At 46.5% G+C, this 26,692-nt stretch overlaps 1 protein-coding gene across 15 annotated transcripts in view; it reads right to left on the reverse strand.

The window, feature by feature from the left end:
• The window catches only part of ATXN7L1 (ataxin 7 like 1), a 277,135-nt gene that overhangs the window by 184,928 nt on the left and 65,515 nt on the right, over positions 1-26,692 (reverse strand). Inside the window, exon 1 of one of the 15 annotated variants that reach the window (XM_058425742.1) lies at positions 3,190-3,303. The exons of the other annotated variants lie outside the window; for them this stretch is intronic. The gene's annotated coding sequence lies outside the window, so the exon portion shown is untranslated. Of the gene's footprint in view, positions 1-3,189; positions 3,304-26,692 lie in introns of those variants that run through there. 15 annotated transcript variants of the gene reach the window in all.

The following is a 26,692-nucleotide window of genomic DNA, read 5'->3' on the forward strand; positions in this document are numbered from 1 at the left end:
TTTCGACTTAAAGTCACATTTTATATCCAGGAACAGGTAAAACCGGGGGCTGATGAGGGCTACAACTTATTTATTTATTCAATAAGCATTTATTTGGCTGCCTGACATCCTTTCTGCAACAGGTCAAGCTATGAAGGAATATAAGGTGACATTAAAAACGAAAACAACAACAACAACAACAAACCAAACCAAGCATTAACAAAAATTTCTTGAACATCTACTCTTATGCCAGAAACTGCCGAGTGCTGGGAAGCTGAGACTAGACACTGGAGGGTGCGGGGAATTTGTCCCTGCACCTTTGTCTTACATGCTGGGTGACCTGTCGAGGCCTGCCAGGCTGCCACCGACGCCCCATTCTTCTGTATTCCTCCAGAGACCTGCAGAGCCCATCCTGTCTCCCCCACCCCCACAGTCACACACATCTGTTATGTCAGTGAGCAGAAGGTAAAGCTTCAGCTCCTTAGAGACTGTGGCCACCTGGAGGTATGTTCCCCTCCAGGCCTTTCCCATTGAGACTTTTCCTAGTTTCCCTCGAGGGCAGTGTCAACCTTGTACGTGTCTGCTCTGAGCATGTCTCTTGTGGAAAGTGAGAGGACCTGGGAGTCTGCTTGATTATTCCTCAGTGAGTCAACCTTAGGATCTCCTCTACAGGCTGCCCAGGTCCTGAGGGCCCTGCCGATGGGGAGCAAAGACAGGCAGCTGGCTCCCAGGAAGACCACTTCACATGGCTAGGTGTTCACAGGCAGTGTGCTGTTCCATTAGAGCAACGTGGGCTGGGGGACAAAGCAGGGAGGGAGGGCAGGGAGAGAGGAGAACTAATGACAGGCATAATGCTGGCACTCTGCTAATTCTCTTTCCTTCCCGCTCTCTCTAATTTACCCCCAAGCAAAACATTCAGTGCGGTTAAAAACAGTGGTGAGCTGAAGTGGGCTGGTACCAGCTTGTGAGAGCCAAGCATACATGTCGTTTTCCAATTTCATGTTTAGTGTCATCATGGCAGTAGCTTGAAATCAGCCGTGGTGGAAGTATTTACACCAAGGAAATGGGCAAACACTACAAATCAGGCTTTTTGTTTTTCTTTTGTTAAATATTTACAGGTGCACCACTGAATAAAAACGGGCAAAAAAGTGAAGAGTGAAACCACCTGTAATGCCACCACCTAGTGATAACCACTGTTGACATATTAATATATATCTCTCCAGATTTGTGATGTGATAACGTTATCTTAGTTAATTTTCATAATGAACCTGCAAAATTGTCAACATCTCCACTGTCCAGGCAAGGCAACTATAGTAAAGTAATTTGCTTGCAATCTCATGGCAGTGATTTGTAAAAAGTAGCATGAGATTCCCAGATACTCTGACTCTAAAGCCATTTCTCTTTTCTCAGCAAAATGCTTCTTACGTAGAACAACATCCCATTTCACAGATGAGAAAATCAGTTTGGAAGGACTTCCTGGATGACTAACAGGCTGTCCTGAGGCTCTGAAGGGGCTGTTGGCCTGGGCACTGGCCTGGGGTCAGAAGGTGAGGTTGGGAGCACAGGGCTCATTGCTGAGCCTTTCCTAGGGTGAGTGTCCTCATCTCTGAAAATGGCTAACAGTCTCTGCTTCATGGGGTTGCTGTGATGACTCCTAAACACTGCTTGGCCTTGTACCTTCTTCCAGGAGGGACTCAGGAGAGAGTATGGAGAAAGCTTTCATCATTACCTCTCTTATTTTTAAAAGTTCACTAGTTCCCTCCAACGCAGAGTCCTTGCTCCAAAGGACTCTCCCCCATGACATTTCATAGCAGACCTAGGAAGGCTGATCCCTCTGACTGCAGAACTTCATGTGTGTGTATGTGCACATGTGTACACATGTGGACAGAGGAAGGCTGAGAGCCACTGGGAGGCTTCTCTAGGCTGTGGCTGAATGCCAAGAAAACATGTGCCCAATGAAGCGGAACTTTGTCCAAACACGATGTTCAACCATCTCCCAAAGAGACAAAGCCAGACCTGTCTGCTTTGCCCAGTTTTGTCACCAACAAATGGATAAACTGTGGATTAGATAGAGTGCTAGCACCACAGCATTATCACAGAGTGATCTGGTCACCCTCTGGCCTGATCACAGGCAGAGAGGAGGCAACTCCACTAACTCCATTTTTCAGATGAGAAAACAGAGGTACATTTGCTTCTGAGTCAATATTTTTAGTTTTTGACCCCAACCCACGATAGACACATATTCATCCATCCATCTATCCATCTTTCCATCCACCCACCCACCCCACTCATCCACCCATCTACCCATCCATCCACCCACCCACCCCACCCATCCATCCACCTATCCATCCACCCATCCATCCATCCATCATCCATCATTGAAACATGTGGTGTACACGCCGACATTTTCTGTTCTGTTCTATTCCTTTCTTCTTATTTTACTCTATTCTATTTCATTTAAAAAATGCTCATTCAGCTCCCTAAATTAAGTTCAGGACTGTTTAATGGGTTACAACTCAGAGTTTGAAAAACACTCTTCAAGGCACTGTAGTGAGAGGCTGAGCAGAGTCTGAGAGTTAAGTTGGGATTTAAAGTGGTTTGAGCTGGTCCTCAGTGGTCATCCAAGAGCCTGAAGCCAGAAACTGAATCATTAGTGCCATTATGCTGCAGCCAGCTAGAAACAGCTCACAAGAGCTGAAAATGTGCAATTCTTCCCAACTCTGCATTCAGTGATGCCATGTTGGTAGCTTGAATCAGCCAAGGTGGGAGTATTTACACGATGGAAATTGGCATCCACTACAAACCAGGACTTCTTCCCTCAGAGAGCTGGTTGTTAAAACATTTACACCAGCACTTCCCTGACTAGTGTCCCCTTCTAGCATCACTGCTTCCTGGCTCGATTTCTCCAGCTATAAAATGGAAAATTATATCCATCATGTACCATACTGGGATGCAGACAGGTTTTATGAACTGAAATGGAAATCATTATATTAATTTAAAATTATGGTTACCACATCAACTATTGACCTAAGAACTTATGCCCAACAGAGCCAGGTAAACAAGTTGATCACTTCCTGGGTCAAATGAGCACACAGAGGCTATAAATTGTCATGGGTGGGGTGGGGGATGGGAAATTAGGTTACTGGAGTTCTTTCCAATGTCTATTGACTTAATGCTTACTCATTAAAGATTATTCAGGATATTACTCACAGATCAGGCTTGTAGCATTAAACCAGGGCTGCTTATAAATTTATCACACTCTTCTCAGTGCCTCTGTTTCGAGCAAGCAGCCCTCCACTTCCCTTACTGAACTTCTGGTACAATTTCCATTCATGGCAGAGTCCATCACATTCACGTTATCAGCTTGGTCTGGCACTCAGCCTGCTTCCCAATAGCACTGAGGTTCTCCCAGGCCTCTGTCCACTCTCACAGCCTTCCTCCCCTTGAAATCTGCTTCCCACACCCCCAGGTGGCAGAGGAGGGAGGGATGCAACAGAACTCAGTTGTGACGTAAGGAGACACAAAGTTTGGGACAACAGAATGGTTTCTACAAAAGTAAAGTACTGACTGACTTCCCAGTGTAGTTGGTAAAGTGCTTCTGAAGTCAACACTGAAAAAGAAACTGGCAGCATGGGAGCAGCGTTTTATTCCAGATAAACAGCCTTCTAGAGAGAACACTTTTGACAAGCAAAGTCATGTGTTTATAAACTTTAGTTTATATCCAATATTCACTTTTGAAAATGGTTACAGTTAAGGAAAAGGCAGGGTGACATCTCCAATTCTCTATTTACACAGGACTTGTTTCTAAGATGGGAAGACAGCTGGTTTTGTGGATTCAGGATCAAGCTAGATGCTGCGTGCCTTTGAATTTGCCCCTGGATACCTTCCAAAGCTTGAGACTTTGACATTATGAAGCAACAACTGGTGAGAGCTCAAATGATGAAAACCTTAAGAGAGACTAAATAAGGCTTGATTCCTCCCTTTTGCAAGCAGGAATTCCAGGTGAAGCACCAGATGTACAGAGAAGCTGCAAGAAGCAGACACTGCTTTGAAAGCAGTCGGACAGCCTATTGGCAATCAGTGATATCTACGCTCGCCATAGAGAATCCCGTGGTGGGAAAAAAGAAGACGGCAAAACAGACAACCTTAAATTCTAGTTTCTTGGAAAAAATAACAAAGCTCCTGAAAATGGCCTTAGATTTCAGGGTTGTGAAACTACCTCAGTCACTATAGGAATTACAAAAATGTCAAGATGGCATACGCTATAATGCTATAGCTATTAACATAATTTTATACAATTTAGACATTATGCTTTTCATTTTAACTTACTCTAAAAGGTATTGTAATGAAAAAAACTGGGGTTGTATTTATGTTAATTTAAACATTCCAAGCTCTTTCCAGGAAGGTAGATGTGAGCTCTACCTAAAAAGTAAGTCTTAGCTGGGCGTGGTGGCTCATGCCTGAAATCCCAGCACTTTGGGAGGCCGAGGCAGGCAGATCATGAGGTCAAGAGATTGAGGCCATCTTGGCCAACACAGTGAAATCCCGTCTCTACTAAAAATACAGCCATTAGCTGGGCGTGGCGGTGCACGCCTGTAGTCCCAACTACTTGGGAGGCTGAGGCAAGAGAATAGCTTGAACCGTGAGGTGGAGCTTACAGTGAACAGAGATCACGCCACTGCAATCCAGCCTGGCAACACGGCAAGACTTCGTCTCAAATAAATAAATAAATAAATAAATAAATAAATAAATAAAGTCTCCGCTCACTGGGAGTTAACTGGACCCATAGATCTCGGTAGGACCTACGGATGTGACAACTCTGTGACAATGGCCAGAGGACCAGGTGCTATTGAACTTCCTTGGAAAACTATCAAAAAACTGTGCTGGTGGCTGACAGTGGTTTTGATCTGTGGGCTTCTGCTTACATGAACTCAGACAGGCCAAATTTCTGAGAAGAACAGCAACTGTAGTTCAAGGATATGTGATTCACTCCAAGCAGATTCAAATCTGGACACAGAATGGCTGGTCCTAAGAGTCTTCCTTTCCCCTAATAATCTTGATGTACTTATTATACTGTATTTATTAATTTTTCTTTTTGCTATCAGAGTTTTCAGTTGCATTTTAATCACTTCACGGTGCATGGAAAGCTTAAGGCAATAATATACAAAGATGTTTCTCCTTTGCTCTGACAGAATTTTATTTGTTCCCCAACTCTAAAATCTCCTTAAATTCATACAACAAAACAAGCTGGGGTCTGAAAATGACCTCAGACTCAACATCTCCTACTTCCCCAGCAGAATGTTGAGCTCTCCTCTAGGAAAATGTGATCAGTTTCTGTTTCTCAGATCTCTGGAAACCAAGGACTCCACTGTGAGAGATTCAAAATCAGTGAAATCTGCAAAGGGAAAATGAAGGAAGAGAACTAGAAAAGCAAGCAGCAGCCGTGAGCTCTCCAGCATCAAGGGGAGTGAGTGCGCGGGTGTGTGCAGGCGGCAGCAGCAAAGCTTTTCTTCTTTTGCAGACCAATGGCTAAAATGACTCCTGGCCTCTTCCTGCCAAGGCTAGGCTGGAAGGCATCCCCTCCCTGGCTACAGCCCAGAGCCGGGCCTGGTAGCAGGTCGGTGCTGAGAAACACAAGGGGCAGGTGGAAGCTCCTCATTAGGCTGCGTGAACAGGTTGTCCCCCCCCGGACCCCAACCCCAACCACCCAACAAAACACGACCACACGAGACAGTCTCAGCCCCACTTCCTCAGGAGAAGGACCTTTAAAGACCAGCATTCAAGGTGTATGGAGGCGAAGGGGCTGCACTGGGTCCCCAGGATGCTTCCTTAGGCCTCAGGTCTTGCCCAGGGTTGAGAACAAAAACTATGAAGGATGGGCCTTAAAAATGCAGTGCCTGCTTGCTGGGCCCTGGAGTTTGGAAGCCCAAGTTCAAATTTGGCATTTGGCTTATAATCCTCTCTAAGCTTGTGTTTCCACACTTGGAATTAGATGACTTATTTGTGAAGGGCCTGGCACACAGAAGGGATATAAAAAATAGAACATGTTGTTATCCGTGGCCTTCTTCTCATCTCTCCCACTCACCTGGCCCCTCCTCACGGAAGCCTCCCTCTCCCCTCCCGGTGCACCCTCACTCGGCAAAGCCCGGCAGCTTTCCTAAGGCTGTTGTGGAGTGGCTGGTTTATGTCTCTGACTCTCACCAGACGGGAATCTTCTGGAAGACAGGAATTGTGACTTATCGCCCTTGCTATCTCCATAGCCAAACAGTCTGGCACGTGGTAGCTGCTTAATCAATGGTAATATGTTAACTAGGCTGAGGTTCCCAAGAAGTTGATTTATTTTCCATACTCATTCATTTTCTCTTCTTTCGAAAAGGAAAGTAGTAAATGATAATAAATTGCCCTAATATCCATGCTGCTATCTAAGATTATGAGGTCGATAATTGTCTCTATTTATTCACTCTTTGAGCTCCTTGGAAGATAAGTACTAAGGGAATCTAAGGCATGATCCAGGTGAGCCGTCAGTGGAGAAGTGGTCTATTTCTGTGCCCACCATGCCAAGTGCATAAAAGCTGCTCCTTCCCCCGACCCCATGGCAAACACAGCTACTCTGCACTCAACAAGGCCCCCTTCAGAGCCAGTGTTTGGGATGGGCTTGGGTGTTTTTTGGACGCTCTCTCTGGTCCCATTTTCTACTTCCTGACTTTGGGCTGCCATTGACATCTAGACTGTGTGTGATCCTGGGCCCGGAAGATCTAGACTTCTCTCTCCCCTTCCTGTTCCAGCTCTGCACTGTCTGACACTGGGCCAGCATGCAGGGGGCTAACTGAGGGCACACGTTGGCAATCTGAGCCCAACCTGGCAGAGATCTGATTGGCTAGACAGTGATGACCTTGGTAGCCAAGAGAATAACTGTGCAAAGGGCACCCCTTGGCCTATGCCTGCCTTAGGCTCATGCATATCTTCATCTTCCCCACCCTATCATAGTTCCATTCACAGTAGGAGCTAAGCAGAAGTCTTACTTGAAGATCTCCTTGTAGGCAACTGAATTCAGCCTTCTCTCTGACACTTAAGTAGACTTTGGAATAAAAAAATAGCTACCCTGAAGTATACTGAAGAACTTGATGTCCGCCATATTGCTTCTTGAGATTCACATGCTGAGAGGCTTTTCTTCTATTTGGATGAAAAAAGATAGGAATCTCAGGCGAAGAAATGGGGTGGATGATCAGTTGTCTGTGGGAGCTAAAACTCTGTATTAAGGGCTCTCATAGCTCCGCTAAGGCTAGAACAATGATGAGAAATGCAGTTCTCACTAGGTCTTCTGTTACTGTTTAGAGATTTTAATTTAGAAATGTACCAAATAGCCTCAGGAGGGGCCAGGCAGCAGCATCCATCTACCACAGACAGAGATGCACCACCTGTCCCAACACAGTATTCTGAGATTTCTTGGATAACACGTTGCAGGACTACACCAGAAGATAGTCCATAAAGAAGCCCTCCTGCGGTGCCTTGCAAGTGCGGGAATGTGACATTTGTAAAGGCACAAGGAGAGGCCTTTGCCAGTGGGACTGCATCACAGCAGGCCTCAGCTATCAAGCTGTTACTACAAATGTCATCCAGAACATGTGATGGAGACCACATGAAAATGCCCACTCCAGAAAATTCCCCATCGTGTTGCACACACCAACCCCCGCTCAGTGGTGGAGGGTTATATCAGTGTTCTGCTTGAAGATTCAGGGATGAAGAAGAGACACACTGCTCGGAATCCCTGAGACTAGAGTCCAGGAATGACAGGCGATCCCATCACTGATGGTCTTAATGGGTCCTACTGGCCATGGTGGACTCCTATTCAGAGGGTCTCAGGCAAGAGACCTCTGATCCTGTGGCACTTGTTAGTGTCTCCAAGAGGAAAGCAGAAGTTGGTTCTGGCTGTGACGGATCTCTAACTGGCAAAGCGATTGCGACTTTTTTTTTCTCCCTATGGAACGCCTTTAGTTAAGGCTATTGGAGCCCCACAAGCCCCTCAAGATTACAATAATCGCCCAAACGATGCTGCCAGAGCTCAGAGGTAAATGGGCCATTTGGCTCCTTCGAGGTCAGTGTCCACTTGGGAGAGCCAGAAAACAGTAGAAAGGAACTGTGTAATGTCCCTGGGAATCGGTGTTCAAAGCACTCCAGCCACCGGGACAACCCGACTACAGAAGCTGCTGACAGATACCCCAAGGCATTCTTCCAGGAATGGGGGCTTATAAAGGGAGCCAGAACCACCCCAGCTGGACTGGCTACCGACTGCACCAATGCTGCCGAGGGACAGAAATACACTTTTGCTCTAAGGGAACAGAAAGAAGCACTGGGGCATCTCAGCACATCCAGGCCCCTCAAGCCAGTCGTATGTTCCTGGAAGACCACTTTGAAGGTGCTGGGGCTTAAAGCATAAGGGCCCAGGAGTTAAAACTCCCCCACAGAAGAGCTACAAAAAGTTTTTTTAAGGTAATGGAAAATAAGATCGATCAGCTAGAGGAGAAAAATCACAATGTCCTTAATCACAAGTCAAGCATGAAACTAGTTATGGGCCAAAGAAAAAAGGGACACTGTTGGCAAGATTCATGAAGCCCTGTGATCGGGCCCCAATCCCTGGGTTCCCAGCTTCAGTTTCCATCAAATCCTCTTTCACCGCTGCCCATCCCCGACTCTTCCCTCCATACTTGCCAAAATCCTACGTATCCTTCAAGGTCCAGCTTGGTGTAAACTCCTTCAGGGAGCCTTCTTCAATTCCCGCAGAAACAACAAACACTTTCTCTGTATTTGCACGCTCCTCTGCATCTTAGTGCTGCACTTAGCCCACTCTGGTGTTTAAAGACAGTGGTGGATATGGCTGTCTTTCCCATTTGTACACTGTTTTATATACAGACTCAGACATTTATCAGTCAAAAGTGAAGACTGCCAGAAACGTGCTCAAATGCTTAAAAAAGCACCAATGATTCAAAGCTGCCTTAGACTAAAGAACCACACAGGAAACTTAGCTGGGCAGCTGTGGGGTAGTGGAATGAGCAACAAATTCCTGCTCTGCCTCCAGCTGGCTGTGCAACACAGGGTAAGCCACAGAACATCTCTGAATCTCCCTTTCCTCTTCCAGAAAACAGTGTCTTACCTCCCCTGTAAGGTTGCTTCTAGGATTAAATGAGATAACTTATGCCAGTGATAGCATCTTATAGGTACTCAATTAAATGCTCAAGAAATTTAGCTGAATTTTAGCCTGAATTAGCTAAGTAAAAAGCCAAAGACCCTCAAAGGAACACTATTTTACAGAGGCAGCCCAGTGTTATGCTTAGAATGCAGGTTCTGGAGTCAGATCACCTGAACTTGAATTCTAGCACCGCCTCCTTGGGAAATTTCTCTGGGCCTCAGTTTCCTCATCAGCAAAATGGGGTGGTAATAATAGGGTAGTTGTCAGAATAAAATGGGATAACACATGTCTGATGTCTGATACTTGGGATGCTGTCAATACATACTGTTTAGAATCAGATTTTGCATGGTGGGATTTAAAAAAACACAGAGCAAAACAGTTAGTATGAAGTTTCAGTGGAGGAAAACAGTTAGTATGAAGAATAAAATCACTGTTAAAAGTCACCAGTCCTTGAACTTCCAGGCTTCTAAGCCACACGGTGAGCAAACAGTAGATGAGGGCTTCTCAAAGTGTGAATACAACCTGTAACTTTCTTGCCAAACACAGATGACTAGACCCCATCTCAGATCTAGGAAATCAGATTCTCTGGGGTATGGAGTTGAGCAGAATGCTTTTTAAGCAAGCTCCTCAAGGGATCTGATAGCTCCTAAACTTAGCCAATCATTGTCCTATCATGATCACTACTAAAGTGGGGACACCCACTGATATATTCCAGTATTAATGTGGTAATATGGAACTTCTTGCTAGTTAAAAGATTCTGTTAGCTAAGGGGAAAGAGTGTTCTGTACATGTAGGGGTACTGAGGGTACACCTGGCACATGGTTCAGTTTGCACCTCTGAATCACCTCTACTTGTGAGCTCTTTGGATATATGCGTTGGAGGCCCATGAGCTCAGTGGTGTGCTGGAGCCGAAAGGAGCTGCTCATGACAGCCAATTGTGCACATCTTTTCCCAGCTTCATATTTAGAGACTTCATATTGGTAGTTTGAAATTGGCACAGTGGGAGTAGTTACACCTTGAAAATTGGCAAACACTACAAATCAAGGCTTTTACATTTCTTCAGAGAGCCAGTGTATTGGCACACCACTGGTTCTCGTCCATAATAAAGTTCTGTGCAGGAACCCAAACTCGATGGAATGTGGCCCACGGCATTAAATTTAGGTCCGGGGAAGGTTTGGGGTCACTTAAAGCCTGGTGTCTGAAAACCTTCCTAAGATGCTAATGATGTTCTAGCATTTTAATCTGCATAGCTTGGCTCCAGAGAAAACTTCCCTTGTGCTCTGTGGTCATACTCTAAATCCCAGGCTTGGGCCAACCATCTAGCAAACTGCAGTCTTGATACCCAAGTGGAACGAGTCAAGGCATAGACGCTTCAGGGCCAATCCTTCATCACCATTAGAAAAGCAACCCTGTTCTCCCGAGGGCTGCCCAGTGGCCTCCATACCTCAGTAAACCGATCTATAATATGTGGATGGGGCAGAGGTTCGACAATCAATCTCCCATCTCTGGGTTCAGAGGTAAGGTGGTCTAGCTAAGCATCAGCCCCCACTCCCCAGCCTGCTGTTCAGACACCCCCAGCTGCCTTTTAAAAGGTCACCCATAAGGAGCCGTAAGCCCTGCAGTTGGCCCTGTTTCAGCAGACACCACTGGGGAAATACAGACCTTTCCTTTAAATTCCTCCACTCAGCAGTCAGGTGAGTCAGGGATAATTCAATCCAATTTCCCAGTAAATCCTACTATGCTCTGGAAGGACATGGTTTGAAAAATCTATTTTTGTGCTTTTATTTACTTAAGGTCTGCATGCCTGAGGAAGCTTTTTCATAGTGCCATCAAACTGCCTCTCACTTACCAGGAAAAACAAAGATCCCACCTTTCTGTAACACCACCAGCCCAGCCACAGAGTCCAGAGGAACTGCAGCTCCAGGCCCTTAATTCCCAGCAGCAGAAGGCTCCCTCCAGCACCCTGCACAGCAGCCTGGCTCTAGCGTGGGGCTTGGGCTCATACAGTTTTGTTTTTCCTGGTTTAAATGAAGTTTCTGATTCAGAGGCATGACCTGTCTCTATGGGGTTTGTGTCTGTGATTCTAGCAGCTTCATAGTGTAAACTGCTGGGGTCAGGGCTGGGTATCTCTGGATGGTCCCATCTTTCTAGAAGGGTCAAATGCCCACATGAGAAAACAAAACCCCTTCAATCTATTCAGGACTTGGAGTTGTCTGTATTGGTAAACTTAGACTTTGTCCCACATCTACTTTCTACCCCTGTGTCAAATCCATCAGCCAGCCAACTTCAACCTAGACTCTTAACAGGACTCAATGCAACACACGGGCTTCACTCTCCACCGGCCCAGCAGTGGTGGGTTGTAGAGTGGCCCTTACATTGCCATGGGAGGCCAGGGAGGGCAGTGGGCCGAGGCAGAGGTCATCCGTGCATCCACACCACAGGGCTCTGAAAGAAATGGCCAAGGGCCCTTCTTCTCTGCCCTAGCTCTTTCTCAGCTCCCCTGGGAGCGTGGCCTGCTGGGACCCCATGAGTCAGTGCTCCCCTGCTGGCCCCACCCTGATGTCCAGGATCCTATCTGGTGGAGGGACGGCTCCAGCCCTGGCTGTCGTGAGAAGGTGGCAGGACTTGAGCAGTATCCTCGGTGCTCTGGGCCTTTATCACTAACTTTTCAAGGCATGAGACCTCTCTGGGGCCCTAGAACACCTTCCACCTTTACTGCTGAGGTAAGGCAGCGGGACAGGTTAATGGGTCCATACCTAACTGTGCATTGGAATCTTTCAGGAGCTCTTAGGGAACAGATGACTGGGTTCCAGCCAGCCTGACTGAACTGGAAATTCTGGATATGCATCCATTGCAAGAATCTGCATTTTGGAACAAAGTTTTCCAGGTAACTTTGATGTAGCTGTTCAACCCGGCACTGGCCTAGACTTCCCCAAGGGTACCTTCCCATAGGAACAGTCTATGATTTTATCTATTTCCACGCAGTTATGAACTGGGACAGGGAAGGCTCAGGGGTGAGAATCATGTGCTTGATTTGCCTCTCCAGTGATCAGAGATGGGACTATAATACTGTCCCCTCTCTGAGGCGGCTAAGTGGTCCAGGAAGGAACCCTCCACAGGTAAGGGACTGAGAGCTGTGTTCAATAGGGTTTGTGTCCCTGTCCCCTCCCTGACTCTCAGTGGGCAGGACTTCTACCAGCCTTGGCCAGAGGGAGAGAAATGGGCATCCCTTAGTCAGGGTGCCTCCACCTGGCCAAGCTCCAGAGGCTAGAAGGGGGTGCCCAGCTTCCTTTCTGGCCTTCGAGCAGAGTCTTCCTGGATGCCCTGTTAGGTCCCTCAGGGTGTCTTCCCAGAAAAGCCCTTCAAGACAGGTGACAGCCATGCTGAGACCAAATAAAACCAGGAAAGCAAACCCCAAACTCAGATATGAATAGAGGGGAAGGGTCTAGCTGTCTTGCTTCCAAAAAGGCCTGATTAAGAAGGGACTCCTGAGCCTGGCTGTCCCAGACATGTGCGTGTATGGGTGAAGAGCCAACATAACCCACCCTGCCCCAAGGTAAGGTTCAGAACATGGGCTGTGTTCACAAGAAGGAAGCTCTTGTTGGAGATGAGTGGAAACATCTTAGGGAAAATTAGCCTCATTCCAACTAACAAGGAAGCGGAAGCATTTCAGGGTAGCCCTAGAAATAAATTTGCATGCTCGCCTGACATTTCAACAAACACTTATTCTGTGTGTTGGGTGCTGGCCTGGGGCTAGTCTATGACAGATCCTTAAGGGGAAGATGTATTGATAACACAATATTATTGAAAAAACATCAATCACAGCAGCTGGCATTTATTGAGTATTTACTCCATGTTAGGTACTGTGCTAAGTGCTGTTCATTGATTGTTTCATTTAATCCTCACAGCAGCCCTGCAGGGGTGACATTATCTCTATTTTATAGATAAGGAAATGGAAGCTCAAAGAGGTTAAGCTATTTGGCTCCCAGTCTCACAGTTTGGGAATGCTGGAGCCAAAATCTGAACTCAAGTCTGCTGTATCTTAACTCTTAGGACATTGTACCTTTTTAAAGAGGAGGGCAGCTGGGAGAAAGGGAGACAGGCAGGCAGGGAAGTGACAAGAACTCTGAGGTCAGTTATGAATAAACACCCGTGGCGTAGCATTTACCAAATGTCCAAGAACCAATAAAGAACAGAAGCTCCTGTCTACAATGAGGATAAGCTAGGGTGACAACATACACACTTAAAACAATGAACGAGCTGGACAGTAGAGTGAGCTGATGTAATAATGAAGGGCTAACCTGAGCCAGACAGTTAGAGAATGGGATGGCATAAAGTGACATGATTAAACAGGCAGAAAGGGCAAAGTGTGCTAGAGGAGGGAGCCATGAGCTCCGGCTAAGGTGCCAAGGGCTTTCTCCATAAGGGGCCTTCCTGGGGGCAGGCGAGAACTTGCCAGGGGCCTTAGTGCTGTGGGGTGGGAAGGAGAACGCCAGCTGCTCAGGACTTGGTAAGCTGGATATGCAGGAAGTTCAGGGGGCTGGCAGCTAGTGGCACTTGTGCCAGTGGGGAACCTGGGGCGACTCAGTGTGGGAAACAGGAGGTTGTTGGTCTCACCCACTGCCCTCATTTACTCACTCATTTATCCAACACTTATTTATTGTCATTGATTATATGCCAGACACTGGGGTACAGAGAAATGAATGCGATGATTTATGCCCTCAAGGAGCTCACAGATCATGAAAAGAGACAGGGCGAGACTCACAAGCCCACAGTACACTTGGCAAGTGATAAACAGGACTTGTGCGTGGCTCATGCTGCGGCAGAGCGCAGGGAGAGCTTCACCAGGATGACCCCAGAGTCGGTTCCTGAAAGATGAGCACAAGCTTCCAGGCAGTCGCAGGGGGAGGGGTAGCCCAGGTTGTGGGAACAGCAAGAGCAAAGGCAGTGCGGTGAGATGTGCTGGCCTGGTGAGGGTGCCACACGTGGGTGAGTATAGCAGGGAATGAGGATGCTGGGGGGAAGGGCAGGAGATAAGGCCAGAGAGGTGCGAGGCAGGGTTTTACCATGTGCTCATGAGTATGAGAGAGAGAATGCAGAGAGCAGTGATCGGGTGTTTGTTTTGGAAGAAATGCTGAGCTTGCTGGAACAAGGCTGGAGGTGAGAGGGCTGCTGCAGGGTCTGGGGCTACAGGGACAGAGAGGACGCAGGACCCAAGAGACATTCATTTGGAACTGAACACTGTGGGAAATGACTTAGAGCTTTCTGGCTTGGCCTACCAGGAAGAGGGCAAGATAGATGGGAATGCAGGTTACATGATGCTAGAGACTGAACTGCATCCCCCTGGATTCATGTACTGAGACCCTAGCACCCAGTGAGGTGGTATAAGGAGATGGGACCTTTGGGGAATGATGAGGTTTACATGGGGACCTAAAAGTGGAGCTCCATGATGGGATTAGTGCCCTTGTAAGGAGAGGAAGAGACACCAGGGCCCTCTCTGCCCAGTGAGTACCCGTCCACTCACCATGGGGGCACCCTGATTGTGGGTGTCAGCCTCCAAAACTGTGAGAAATAAACCTCGGTTGTTTAAGCCACCCAGGCTGTGGTACTTTCTTATAGCAGCCAGAGCAGACTGAGGACATATGGGGAAGAGAGCTTTGTTTTGCAGCCTACTGAGTGTGAGAAACTGATCTGCAGTCCAAGAGGCAAGCTGGGGCCAGAGAGACAGAGTGGGGACATCATGAGCAGGCGGGGGCCAAGCTGGGGTTGTGCACAGTCTCCCTGTGAAACAGTGTTGTCTGACAACAGGGTTAAGGCTAGAATTTGGGGAACACCAATAAATAACAAGAAGATGAGAGGAGGGAAGGGACCAGTGAAGGAAGCTGAGAGGAACGCTCGCAGAGGGAGGAGGTGAGTCATGAGGAAGTGCCCAGGAGGACCCAGCAACAGAGTCAAAGGCACAGAGAAGCCACGTGGGAAGCACTGCAGTGTCCAACACCTCTGACAAGGAGTGAAAGCTCTGGGGAAAAAATAGGGTGTGGAAGTCAACTGGCAGTTGCTGTGGGGGGATGTACAACCAAGAAAGGGTGACTTACTTGTTTCAATTTTAAACAACAAATACGTGAACAGGGCTTTAGTCTGCAAGAAGCCAGTAGAGCCTTCTTTTCCCTTTTGCCATCTTCACCTGGCCTCCTGGGCCAGGGCACGCTGCCATCCAGGTGTCCAGCCAAGCTTCCTGTGCATGGATGACCACCTGTTGCCCCAGGATTTGGCACTGTCCAACTTCCCAGCATAGCTGCCTTTCTGCTGCCCCACCACAATGCCAGCTACATTGGGTGCTGACCACATGCCACACACCCTGCTCCACAAACATCAGTTAGTGTCCCAAAGAACCTCACGAGGGAGACTTGACCAGACTCAGCTTAGAGGTGAAGAACCCAGGCTTAGAAAGTCACCTGCCTGATGTCATACTGCTGATAAACGCTGTGCAGAATTTGAACACTGTGTGTCAAACTCCACTGTGCTTCCCTGCCTCAAAAGAGCCTTTCATTTCTTCCTTGAAAGAGCTGCCCCACACTGACACAAACCCATGCAGGGCGAGAACAGGACACGCCTTCTGACGCGGCACTCCTGGGTAGACTGTTGCAGGAATGGCGCCCCAGTTGTTTACACCTTCCTATCTTCACACCCTTGGGTGCCCCCTTTTCACATTGATTCTGGGCTCAGTCACATGACTTACTTTGGCCAACAGACCATTAGCAACTGTGACAGACACTTATAAAATACTTATGCACTGGATTTGTGTGCCCTCTCTTGTTCTCCTTGGGACCCTCATGTGGAAAGCCCGGGCTGGGCTGCAGTGGCATGGAGCTGTTCCTGCCCAGACCTCTCCAGACCGAGCAGCCTCCCGACCACCAGACAGGTGAGGGAGGGCCTCTCTGACCATCCAGCCCGGGCTGCGCTATCCACACCAGAAGAAACACCCAGAAGACCCATAGAATCATAGTAAGTAATGTTTACTGTCTTAAGCCATCAAGTTTTGGGGTGGTCTGTTGCACAGCAAAAGCTAGCTAACTGATACAAGTCCTTAAAGAAGGCCTGAGCTGGCATCTCCTTCCAGCTCTGAAGCACTGGAGGATAATTCTTGGATCTCTAGTGTCCACAGACTCTTTCTGCAATGTCAGAACCACCCAAGAATACAGCACTGTCCTTGGCCTGGAGGGTCACTGTGCTCCTAGAAAGCAGGAAAAGGAAGAGGCCTTTATATACCTTCTCCCCAGGACACACAGGGCCTGCAGGCAGCCCTGGTGGGTGCCAGGTTACTTAGGGACAAGGTGACAGTGGCATGCTTTTGCCATATTGTCCCCAGCCGAGTGTTTTTCCACTGATGTGAAAGGAAAAAGATAATTTCTCTAGTGAGCCCTACTGCAAAGACTCCGAGGCAGCATTTCATCAAAGGGTGCTGGGGAGCACTGGGGAGATAGCAAAACCCAACAACCTCCAGCTCCACTCAGCAAGGAGCTTGCTGCTTCTGTTTCCAGAGAGGCGGAAAAATGAATGAGCACTCAGGAAAGCCAACCTGATCAGCGGCACTTTGATAAGATGACAAAATTGCTCCCTCCTCCAGTCCAAATCCACTCTCTGTGGTGAACTATTATGGGAAGGAAGCATCAACTAATTAGAAGCATCTCTGGGACATGAGAAAAATCAGCACCTAAAATGCCTAAGCAGAGAGAATTCCTTGTTAAGAAGAGAGAAAACAAAACAAAAAACTGCTAGGATGTCACCTTGCCCAGGCATATTTATAAAGGGAGGAGGAGATAAGAATTAATTGGGACAGGAGCTTCTACCCAAGTGACATAAAAGACATAATTATTTTTGCTGCTTTTACAGATCAAGTGCCCCTTCCAGGTGGGGATAGAGCCCTGGCACCACCCACCATTTTGAAAAATGACTTTCAGTCTTTGGTAGTTCTAATTAAGCTTGAAATTAAGATGGTTCTTTTGTTTACTCCCCCTGTTTGGGAAGCTCTAGCCACCTATCAAAAACACCAGGCCGGGCGCGGTGGCTCACGCTTGTAATCCCAGCACTTTGGGAGGCCGAGGCGGGCGGATCACGAGGTCAGGAGATCGAGACCACGGTGAAACCCCGTCTCTACTAAAAATACAAAAAAATTAGCCGGGCGTAGTGGCGGGCGCCTGTAGTCCCAGCTACTCGGAGAGTGAACCGGAGTTGCAGTGAGCCGGGGCATGATCCAGCCTGGGGACAGAGCAAAATCCGCTCAAAAAAAAAAAAAACACCAATGTCTGGATTATTTATTTCTCATTGCCCAACCTATGAGGCATAGAAGAGTTTTATGAAGCCAATATGTGAGGCGTTTCTCCCAAAGAAGAGTGGATGCACCTCCCCATATTGCAGAGCCCTTTTATACTATGGTCCTTCGATAATCTGGATTTTGACAGACAGAACTAATGCCTGACTTGGAGCAGGACAAAGAGCCCTGGAAGTCAGAGGCTTCATTCTTGTCACCCTCTTTCCTTTATAAGCTGTGAGCACTTGGGTAAGTCCCTTGACCTTGAGAAAATTCAATAAAACAAAGGGTTAGTGACTAATACATTACATCCTTTTTAAAAAACAAGTTGTGGTTTAAAAAGCCCCATATAACATGAGATCTATCCTCTTAACACATCTGTGAGTGTATAGTACAGTATTGTTAACCATAAGCACACTGCTGTAAAGCAGATCTCTAGAACTGACTCAGCTTGCACTACTGAAACTCCACACCCACTGAGCAGCAACCCTACTTCCTCCTTCCTCCGGCCCCTGGCACTCAACCATTCTATGTTCTGCTTCTATGAGTCAACTACCTTAGATACCTCATATCAGTGGAATCAGGCAGTATTGGCCCTTTATGACTGGCTTATTTCATTTAGCACAGTGTCCTCAAGGTTCAAATATATATCCTTACAATGATACTGACATGGTACTCACTGTTTCCATGGTAAGTGTTTACATATATTAATGTATTTAGCCCTCACAGAAACCCTTCGAGGTAAGGCAGCATGATTATCTCCTTTTGATAGATGAGGAAACTGAGGCACAGGGAGGTGAAGTAAGGTGCCTAGGCTTACCTGCTGTGTAAGTGGCTCCAGACTCCTTTTTTTTTTTTCCCCCAAGACAGGGTCTCACTCTGTTGCCCAGGCTAGAGCATAGTTATGCTATCATAGCTCACTGTAGCTTTGACCTCCTGGGCTCAAGTGATCCTCCCAACTCAGCCTCCCAAGTAGCTGGGACGAAAGGCACATGCCACCACATCCACCTAATTTTTAAAATTTTTTGTAGAGACGAGGTCTCACTATGTTGCCCAGGCTGGCCTCGAATTCCTGGACTCAAACGATCCTCCAGCCTTGGCCTCCCAAATTGTTGGGATTACAGGTGTGAGCCACCACACCCAGCCCAGACTCCATTCTCTTGAACATAACACCATGTTCTTTCTGTACAGTTTAAAATTTCTATTTTAGCAAGTAGGCTCACAGAGATACTGAAGTCACTGAGGAAGATGGCAAAAGATGGGGCAGGGAGGATAAACGAGATGTGGTGTTGGAGAGATCTACCCTTGCATAGTTCAGAGTGGTCTTTCACAGCAGGAAGAGGATGGCCTTGGAGCCAGGGAGACCCGGGCCCAGTCCTGGCTCTCCCTTGCTCTAGGCACTTGGGAAACACCAGTCACCAAAACTGACAAGACCCTTGCCTTGTAGACATCACATGCTAGCAGGTGAGACACACAACAAACCATAAATATTCCCAATAATGTCTGCTATAGAAAGGGAAAAGTGTCATAAAAAAAAAAAAACAACACTGGAGCTGGGAAGGCTGGGTGGGAAGGCTGGCTGGAATTGTAAAAAGGGTGCCACTGAGAAGGTGATATCTGAGCAGACTAGAAGAAGGTGAGAAGGTAGATTGTGAGGCTGGAGCACATCTAGGGGATGGCGTTCTGCACAGAGGGAAGAGCTAGTGCAAAAGTCCAGAGAAGGGGAGAGCCTAGGATATATGAGGGAGAGCAAAGAAGCCAGCCTGTGTGCAGGAGCCAACGCAAGCCAGCGTAGAGGGCACTGAAGCCAGGGATGGCATGGGGGTGGTAGAAAGGCTGTGCCAGTGACTCTGAGTGGCATGGGAAGCTGTGCAGGCTTTTGAACAGAGGAGTGGCATGAACTGATACTTGGCTTTTATAGTAATTTAGGTGATGGTGGCTCAGATCAGGGCAGCAGAAGTGGAGGTGGGAGAAGCAGTTGGTTTTGAAGCTAACCTGTTTCCTGGTGGACTAGATGTAGGAGAAAAAGATGGGAGTCACGGATGATGCCAAGAATTCTGTCCAAAGCAACTGGAAGAATGAAGTGGCTACCAGCTAACCTAGAAAGGCTGCAGATGAAGAAAGTTATGGGGTCCCTGAAAAGACATGGTGAAGTCCTATCCCCAGTACTTGTGAATGTGGTCTTATTTGGAAACAGGGTCTCTGCAGAAATGATCAAGTTAAGATGAGGTCATTAGGGTGAGCCTTAATCCAATATGACTGGCGTCCTTATACGATGAGGAGAAGAGACACAGACAGGCCTGGAGATGATGTGAAGGTGGACAGGGAGAACACCACGCGATAAAGGAGGCAGAGCCGGGAGTGACGCAGCTATAAGACACGGCAAGCCAAGGATGGCCTGCCACACTGGAAGCATGCAACAGATTCTGCCTTGGAAGCTTCAGAGAGAGTGCAGCCCTGCCAACACCTCGACTTTGGACTTTTGGTCTCCAGAACTGAGAGAGAATGAATTTCCGTTATTTTAAGCCATCTAGTTTGTGGTACTTTGTTGTGGCAGCCCTAGCAAACTATTACAGGGGGTAAGCTAACAATTCAGTTTTCCACACGTTAAATGCTGGTGGTGGGACGTCTGAGTCCCAAGTTCAGGAGAAAAGCCCAGGCTGCTGACAGGAGCCTGGGACATGTCTGCAAACAGAATGCATTTATAGCCATGGGGCTGGATGAGGGCAGCAAGGAATAAAAGTATATATGGGAAGGGAAGAGGGCCAAGGACTGAGCCTGGGGCACTCCAAAGCTGAGACTGGGAGAAGCAGAAACTAGCAAAGGACTCTGAGTTGGAGCAGCCCAGGAGGTAGGAGAAAAACCAAGAGTGCTGAGTCCTGGTGGGCCAAGGCTTCCCTGCTGACCTACCTGCAGCCACCTCTACTCTTCCCCTCACAGGCTAAGTCCCAGACAGCCTATTGAACAGACCACTCTCAACTGCCCCCATACCTTGTCTTCAGACAAACTGTCTCCTCTATCAGCTGCCCCTTTCCCTCCTGTTTTCTGGGTCTCAGCCTAAGAGCTCCCCTGTCCTGTGAATGCTTTGGACCACCCCAGGCACAGGGAGGCACCCTGCTCCCTTCTCAAGCCCCCCCGGATGCTACCCTTGCGTCAACCTTAGTGCTCATCTCCTATCCTGGGGTTGATGGGGATGTCTGTCTCTGTACACAACCAGCTCCCTGGCACAGAGCAGGCCTGCAATAAGCATTTGCTGAAACTGATGAATCCAAACATGGATGGCTGAAATGGGCCTCTTCTGGCAGCCACCATATTAACACAAAGCTTGGAGTGAATGAAAACATACGAACTTTAAAAGTAAGGTTTCTTAAGTTGTATCTCTCCTACCTGTTCAGTTGATTTCCAAGTCTCAAGAATAGTAGTTTACATATATTCCTGTTAAACTTTTAGATCTTGAGAGATCTAACTCAGACTAGCAAGATATTCGGGTCTTGATTCTATCAGTTTCTAAACTAGTTTTCAGGCTTAGCTTTCTGTTCTCCACAAACTTTACTGAGCACATCATCAATGTCTTTACTTGAGTCCTTAATATGAAACAAAGCAGGACAGGGGCAGGAAAGAAGCCTGTAACATTTCCCTACAGTTGTCCCTCTGGTTCAGTTACGGCCCACTCACTGTACAGATATTTACTAAGCACCCACTGTGGCATTGTTCTAGGTGTCAGGAATTCATCAGTGATAAACAAAGATCTAGCTGGGCATGGTGGCTCACGCCTGTAATCCCAGTACTCTGCGAGGCTGAGGTGGGCAGGTCACTCGAGCCCAGAAGTTCAAGACCAGCCTGGACAACATGATGAAACCCTGTCTCTAGAAACAACACAAAAATTTATCTGGGCATGGTGGCCACACCTGTGGTCCTAGCTACTTGGGAGGCTGAGGTGGGAGGATCATGTAAGCCTGGGAGGTCAATGCTGCAGTGAGCTGTGATTGCGCCCCTGTACTCCAGCCTGGGTGGCAGAGTGAGACCCTGTCTCAAAAACAAGACAAAACCAAACCAAACAACTCCACCACCAAAGCAAAGATCCTTGCTCTCACTGACTTCTCCACAGATACTGCTTTTCAACCTGTTATGAATTTACCTACTTGTATGACTTCATGTGGATTCCATCTTTTCCACATACATTTCATGACAGACTTTTGCCAAATGCTTTGTTAAAACCAGAGACACTGTATCTGTAATATTCTCTGGCCTCCCAGCCCAGGAGAAAAAGAGATGGGATTTCTCTGGTGTACACAGTTCTTAGTAAACCCAGGTTGGCTCCTGGTGTTCACTACCTTCTTTTCTAGTATTCACAATCTACAATTTTTTTTTTCTTTTTTTTGAGATGGAGTTTTGCTTTTGTTGCCCAGGCTAGAGTGCAATGGCATGATCTCGGCTCAATGCAACCTCTGCCTCCCAGGTTCAAGCGAGTCTCCTGCCTCAGCCTCTCTGGTAGCTGGGATTATAGGCATGTGTCACCATGCCCAGCTAATTTTGTATTTTTAGTAGAGACAGGGTTTCTCCATGTTGGTCAGGCTAGTCTCGAACTCCTGACCTCAGGTGATCCACCCGCCTTGGCCTCCCAAAGTGCTGGGATTACAGGCGTGAGCCACTGTGTTCGGCCCACAATCTATAATTTTAATAATGCACAGTAGACTATTCCTTTATCTGTAAATTCTGAAATTAAGTTTTTTTTTTTTTTTTCCTTTTCTGGAAACCAGAAAATCATTTGGCCACTTTCTGTTTTTTGAGAACTCTCCTTTTCTCTCTGACTCTGCTAAGCTTACCAGAAGCAATTCTATCTCTCTCTCTTTTTTTCCCCCCAGTATCCTAGAATGTCATTATCCAAACCTGAATTCTGAACTTGAGATAGCTGGGTGTTTTCTGATAATTTCTCCATCTATCCTGGACTCCAGTTTCCTCCCACCAGTATGAGTCCCACCCTTCCGAGTCTCAAATCTTTCTTTTTAAGTCCCCTCTAGCCTCAATCCTTTCTTCCTCTCTTCCTCCATTTCACCTTACACAAAATCTGTCCTTCCAGAGGAGACGTCGTCCTCAGGAAATCAGTCTAATAAAACCAGCTTCGCAGCAGTCCCCATTCTCTGTAGGGTCCCACATCCATCAGGTGTTCAGACCCTGCCCTTCAGGATGTATCCTCTCTACCTGGGGACCATCCAGTGTTTTCTCTCACTCGGCCTCCAACTGTGATCACAATGCCAGCAGGTGTGCTGATGGCCCCCCTGAAACTGACTTGACAATTCACTATCCTCACCCCAGTGAGCTTTTAAAAACTCAATAAACTTTATCTTTGCCCTGCCTCCTGCCACTTGAAGCTTTGGTGGCAATGATGATGGTGATGATGATGATGAAGATGTTGAAGAAGGGGATGGGGAGAAGTGAGAGAAACTATCAATTCAGTGTTTTCCAGCAGGGTTTTTTTTTTTCCCCAGGGTCTATGTCTGAAGGAATATGAAAGCTAGGATGCCCATATACATTAGCATAACTATTGGATTATATTTACATATTTTAGGTTATTAATAGGTACTTTATGATTACTTCACTTTCAGGCAGTTGCTTCTTGTTTTTAGTTTTTTTCTTCTACTTCTTAATTCCTTCCTCATTACATGAGCTTGTTGACTCTGATGCTTAGAAATCCTTTAAAATACATGTGAGGAAGAATCATGTATGAGAAAGGAAGGAAGAAGAGCCAGAAAGGGGACTGACAGAGTTGCAAAATACTTGCAGAATTTAAAAGATAACATTTTAAGTTGTCTCTCACTCCTCATGGCTAAACATTCAGAAAAGATACAGAAAATCTCATGTACAAATAAATTCTTTAAATAAGAAGAGAATTATCTGAATGGCTTCCTCTCGAGGCTTTGTATTTATTACTTGGTTTCACAGAAATTGCCAGTCTAGAACAATCAGTTCATAGGACTGTTACAAAAGATCATTTACTGGAAACATATAAGAAATGGAACTGCTGCTAAGACAGGGTGGGGGGCAGTGGATGGGACTGGTCCTTTCTGGGGAGGGGGTCCACAATGCTCTCCTATTCCTCTATCCCCACGTCAGTTTTGCCTCTTCAGGGACAAGATGTGAAATCACTCTTACACGTATATAAAGGTGTTCATTTCCTCTCTCTCAGACATTCTGAAAACTGCTTACTTGTGCCTGAAGAACCAAGTATTACAGAGTGAAGAGGGGGAGAAGTACCAGGTGCAAGACCATCTGAGAGTCAGAAATCATTGAAATCTCACATTTGCATTTTGTGCTTGGCTCTAGGAAAAGGTATGTACACTGCAGGCTGACTTTCTACCTTATTATTAAGAGTTGTGTGATTTTGAAACCCCTAAATGTTCTACATTGAGATCACTTAGCTTTTTAAAAAAATGATAAAGAGGATATCTCATAAACTTTCAGAGAGAAAAACAGGTTGCATCAAGGACTCAGAATGGCACTGGGATTTTCATTAGTAACACCGGAAGCTGGAAGGCAGTGAAGTGTTAGCTTCAAAAGGTGGAGGGGAAATTATTTTCAGCTGAAAACCCTATAGCCAACTAACCATTATTCAGACTGAGGGAAGGACAAAGGCACTTTCAGACCCACATGGCATCAAAAACTTTGCCTCCCAGGCACTCTTTCTCAGGAAGCTGTCAGAGGATGTCCTCTCCCCTAAAATGGACAAACTAAAAAGTAGGAAGAAATAGGTCCAAGAAAAACAGGGATCTAAGCCTCAGAGGCACAGCGAAAGGAAATCCCTGCATGGTGCTCGGCAGCTTGCCTAGGGAATGACAAGTCTAGGCTGGAGCAGGAGGTGGAGGATTCGGGAGCTGGGGACTGAGAGTTCACAGGATGCTTGTGAGTGTTTGGCAGATGCCACTGGTAGGCATTTGGGAGAATGTGCAATGGGCATCTCATAGACAAAGTGGTCTTTTAAAGGCAATTATTAAAAGAAAAACAAAAAGTTATATAAGAAAGGAAACCTAATCCCAGTACAGTAGTTGGCTCCCTAGTGAATAATATTTAAATCACCATCATACTGTAAACACTGACCATGAATTCTGCCTACCTGTATAGCTTTACTGGGAGGATGGGGAGGAGAAGTAAGGGTGGGTGGTACAAGAGGGCCAAATTCTTCTAACAGGAAGTCAGTAGGCAGTGTTTAAAACCAATAAATCAGGAATGCAGTCTAAGCATCTAATTTAGAGGGGTCAATACCAGAAAAAATAACAAAAAGATTTTAAAGGGGTTGTTCTGGGGAGAGGGTCTGGGGGCCGAGGAGAGTCTGAGAAGGGCCCTGGCTGAATTTTAAACTGGTTTTAGAAACTCTGAGAGAAAACAATTTAAGGAGGAATGCACTGCCTTGAAATTTTTACAGACACTAGCTTTTAATAGGTGAAATGGGGGTGACAAAGCAACTTAAAATGAGAGGTTAGGGTGGAGGAGGAGAAAGAGGAAGTATTACAAAATTCTCAGTGTGAAATGGTTCAGATTCAGAACCTATAAATGTGATTTTCCTGTTGCTGAAAAATTCCAAGCACAGCACTCCTGCAATGCTCCCTTCCCCGCAGCCCTCAGGGAAGGGGCCCAGCAGCCAAGAAGTTTCCCAACATCGCTGCCACCTTCACCATACCTGTTCCTGGCTCAAGCGAAGGCCCCAGTGGGAAATGTGTGTGCTGTCTCACCTCCAGCTGGGAGCTGGAATGCTCTGGAAGGTTCGTTCCTATGCGGGACAAGCCAAGAACTCTAAGGAGTTCTAAGCTAAGTTCTCTAAGCCAAGAACCCTGCAGAGTGCGGGGAGAACGGTGAGATGCAGCTGATGACAGCTGTCACAAACACTGACCACTGAATTTAGAAAACGGGGGAACAGGCATGGGTCACTTATCAGTAATTTACCCTAGCAGGCGGGGTTCATGGTGAAAGTCAGTCAAGGATGGGAAGCTCAGCAAAGAGGATACAAAGGATATTTTATTTAATGGAGAGCTTCTCCTCCTCTCAAGGGCCGTAGACATAAAAAGGCAACATTTTCCCATTGGACTAGGAAAGTGTTAAATTATACTGGTGTTTACTCTCTCATTTCCAAGGCCTGGGAGCGGGATGGGATATTTATTTTTATTATCTCTCATGTGTTTAGAGACCCTAATGAGGGCAGAAAGTAAACAAACATTTGATTGAAAACAGAGATGTCAATATGCACCCTCTACCTGCTGTTGATACAGGAGAAAGCAATTTCAGTAAGATTGAAACAATTAGACTTGAAGATTGCTGTATGCAAACCACATGAAAATGGAAGCCTACTGCTCAGTGTGTAGAAAAAAATAAACCACTGTCTGTTGGTGGTTTTTTCTTTTGATTATATTAAAGTAAATGCTTGCATGTTATATTTACTGAAGTTGAAAACTGTACTGAGGTTATGTAAGAGAATATTCCTATTCTTAGGACACATACACTGAAGTAATTGGTAAAATACCACGAAGAATGTAACTTGCCCTCAAATGGTTCAGAAAAATATTATGTGTGACTATTAAAAATATAGCTGGATCGGTCTCTCTCTCTCCCATTCCCTACCCCCAAGAAACAGAAGGACAAAGCAAATGGAGCAAAATGTTAACAACAGTTGGGCCAGGGGCAATGGCTCACACCTATAATCCCAGCACTTTGGGAGGTTGAGGCTGGAGCAACATTCGAGGCTGGGAATTCGAGATCAGCCTGGGCAACACAGCGAGACCTCTATCTATAAAAAATAAAAATAAAATAAAAAATTAGCGATGCAGTGGTACACACTTGCAGTCTCAGATACTCTGGAGGCTGAGGTGGAAGAACTGCTTGAGCCAGGAGTTCCAGGTTACAGTGAGTTATCACTGCACCCCTACATTCTAGCCTGGGCAACAGAGCAAGACCCTGTTTCAATAAATAAATGTTGAATTTGGGTAAAGGCTATAGAATGTTCTTTGTGCTATCCTTATTTTTGATGTTTCTGGAAATTAGAAATTATTTCCAAATAAGGAGTTAAAAATAATATAAAATCAAATGAAGCTGTAAGAAAATCACTGAGGTTTCACAAGCATTCCAAAAGCATTCTGGTGAGTGCTGGATACCACACTCTCAATGCTGCCTGGCTAAAATCCTTGTCTTTTTAAATTAAAAAAAATTTTTTTTGAGATGGGGGGACT

Source organism: Hylobates moloch, unplaced genomic scaffold, assembly GCF_009828535.3.
Source record: "Hylobates moloch isolate HMO894 unplaced genomic scaffold, HMol_V3 SCAFFOLD_1, whole genome shotgun sequence".
Classification (NCBI taxonomy): domain Eukaryota; kingdom Metazoa; phylum Chordata; class Mammalia; order Primates; family Hylobatidae; genus Hylobates; species Hylobates moloch.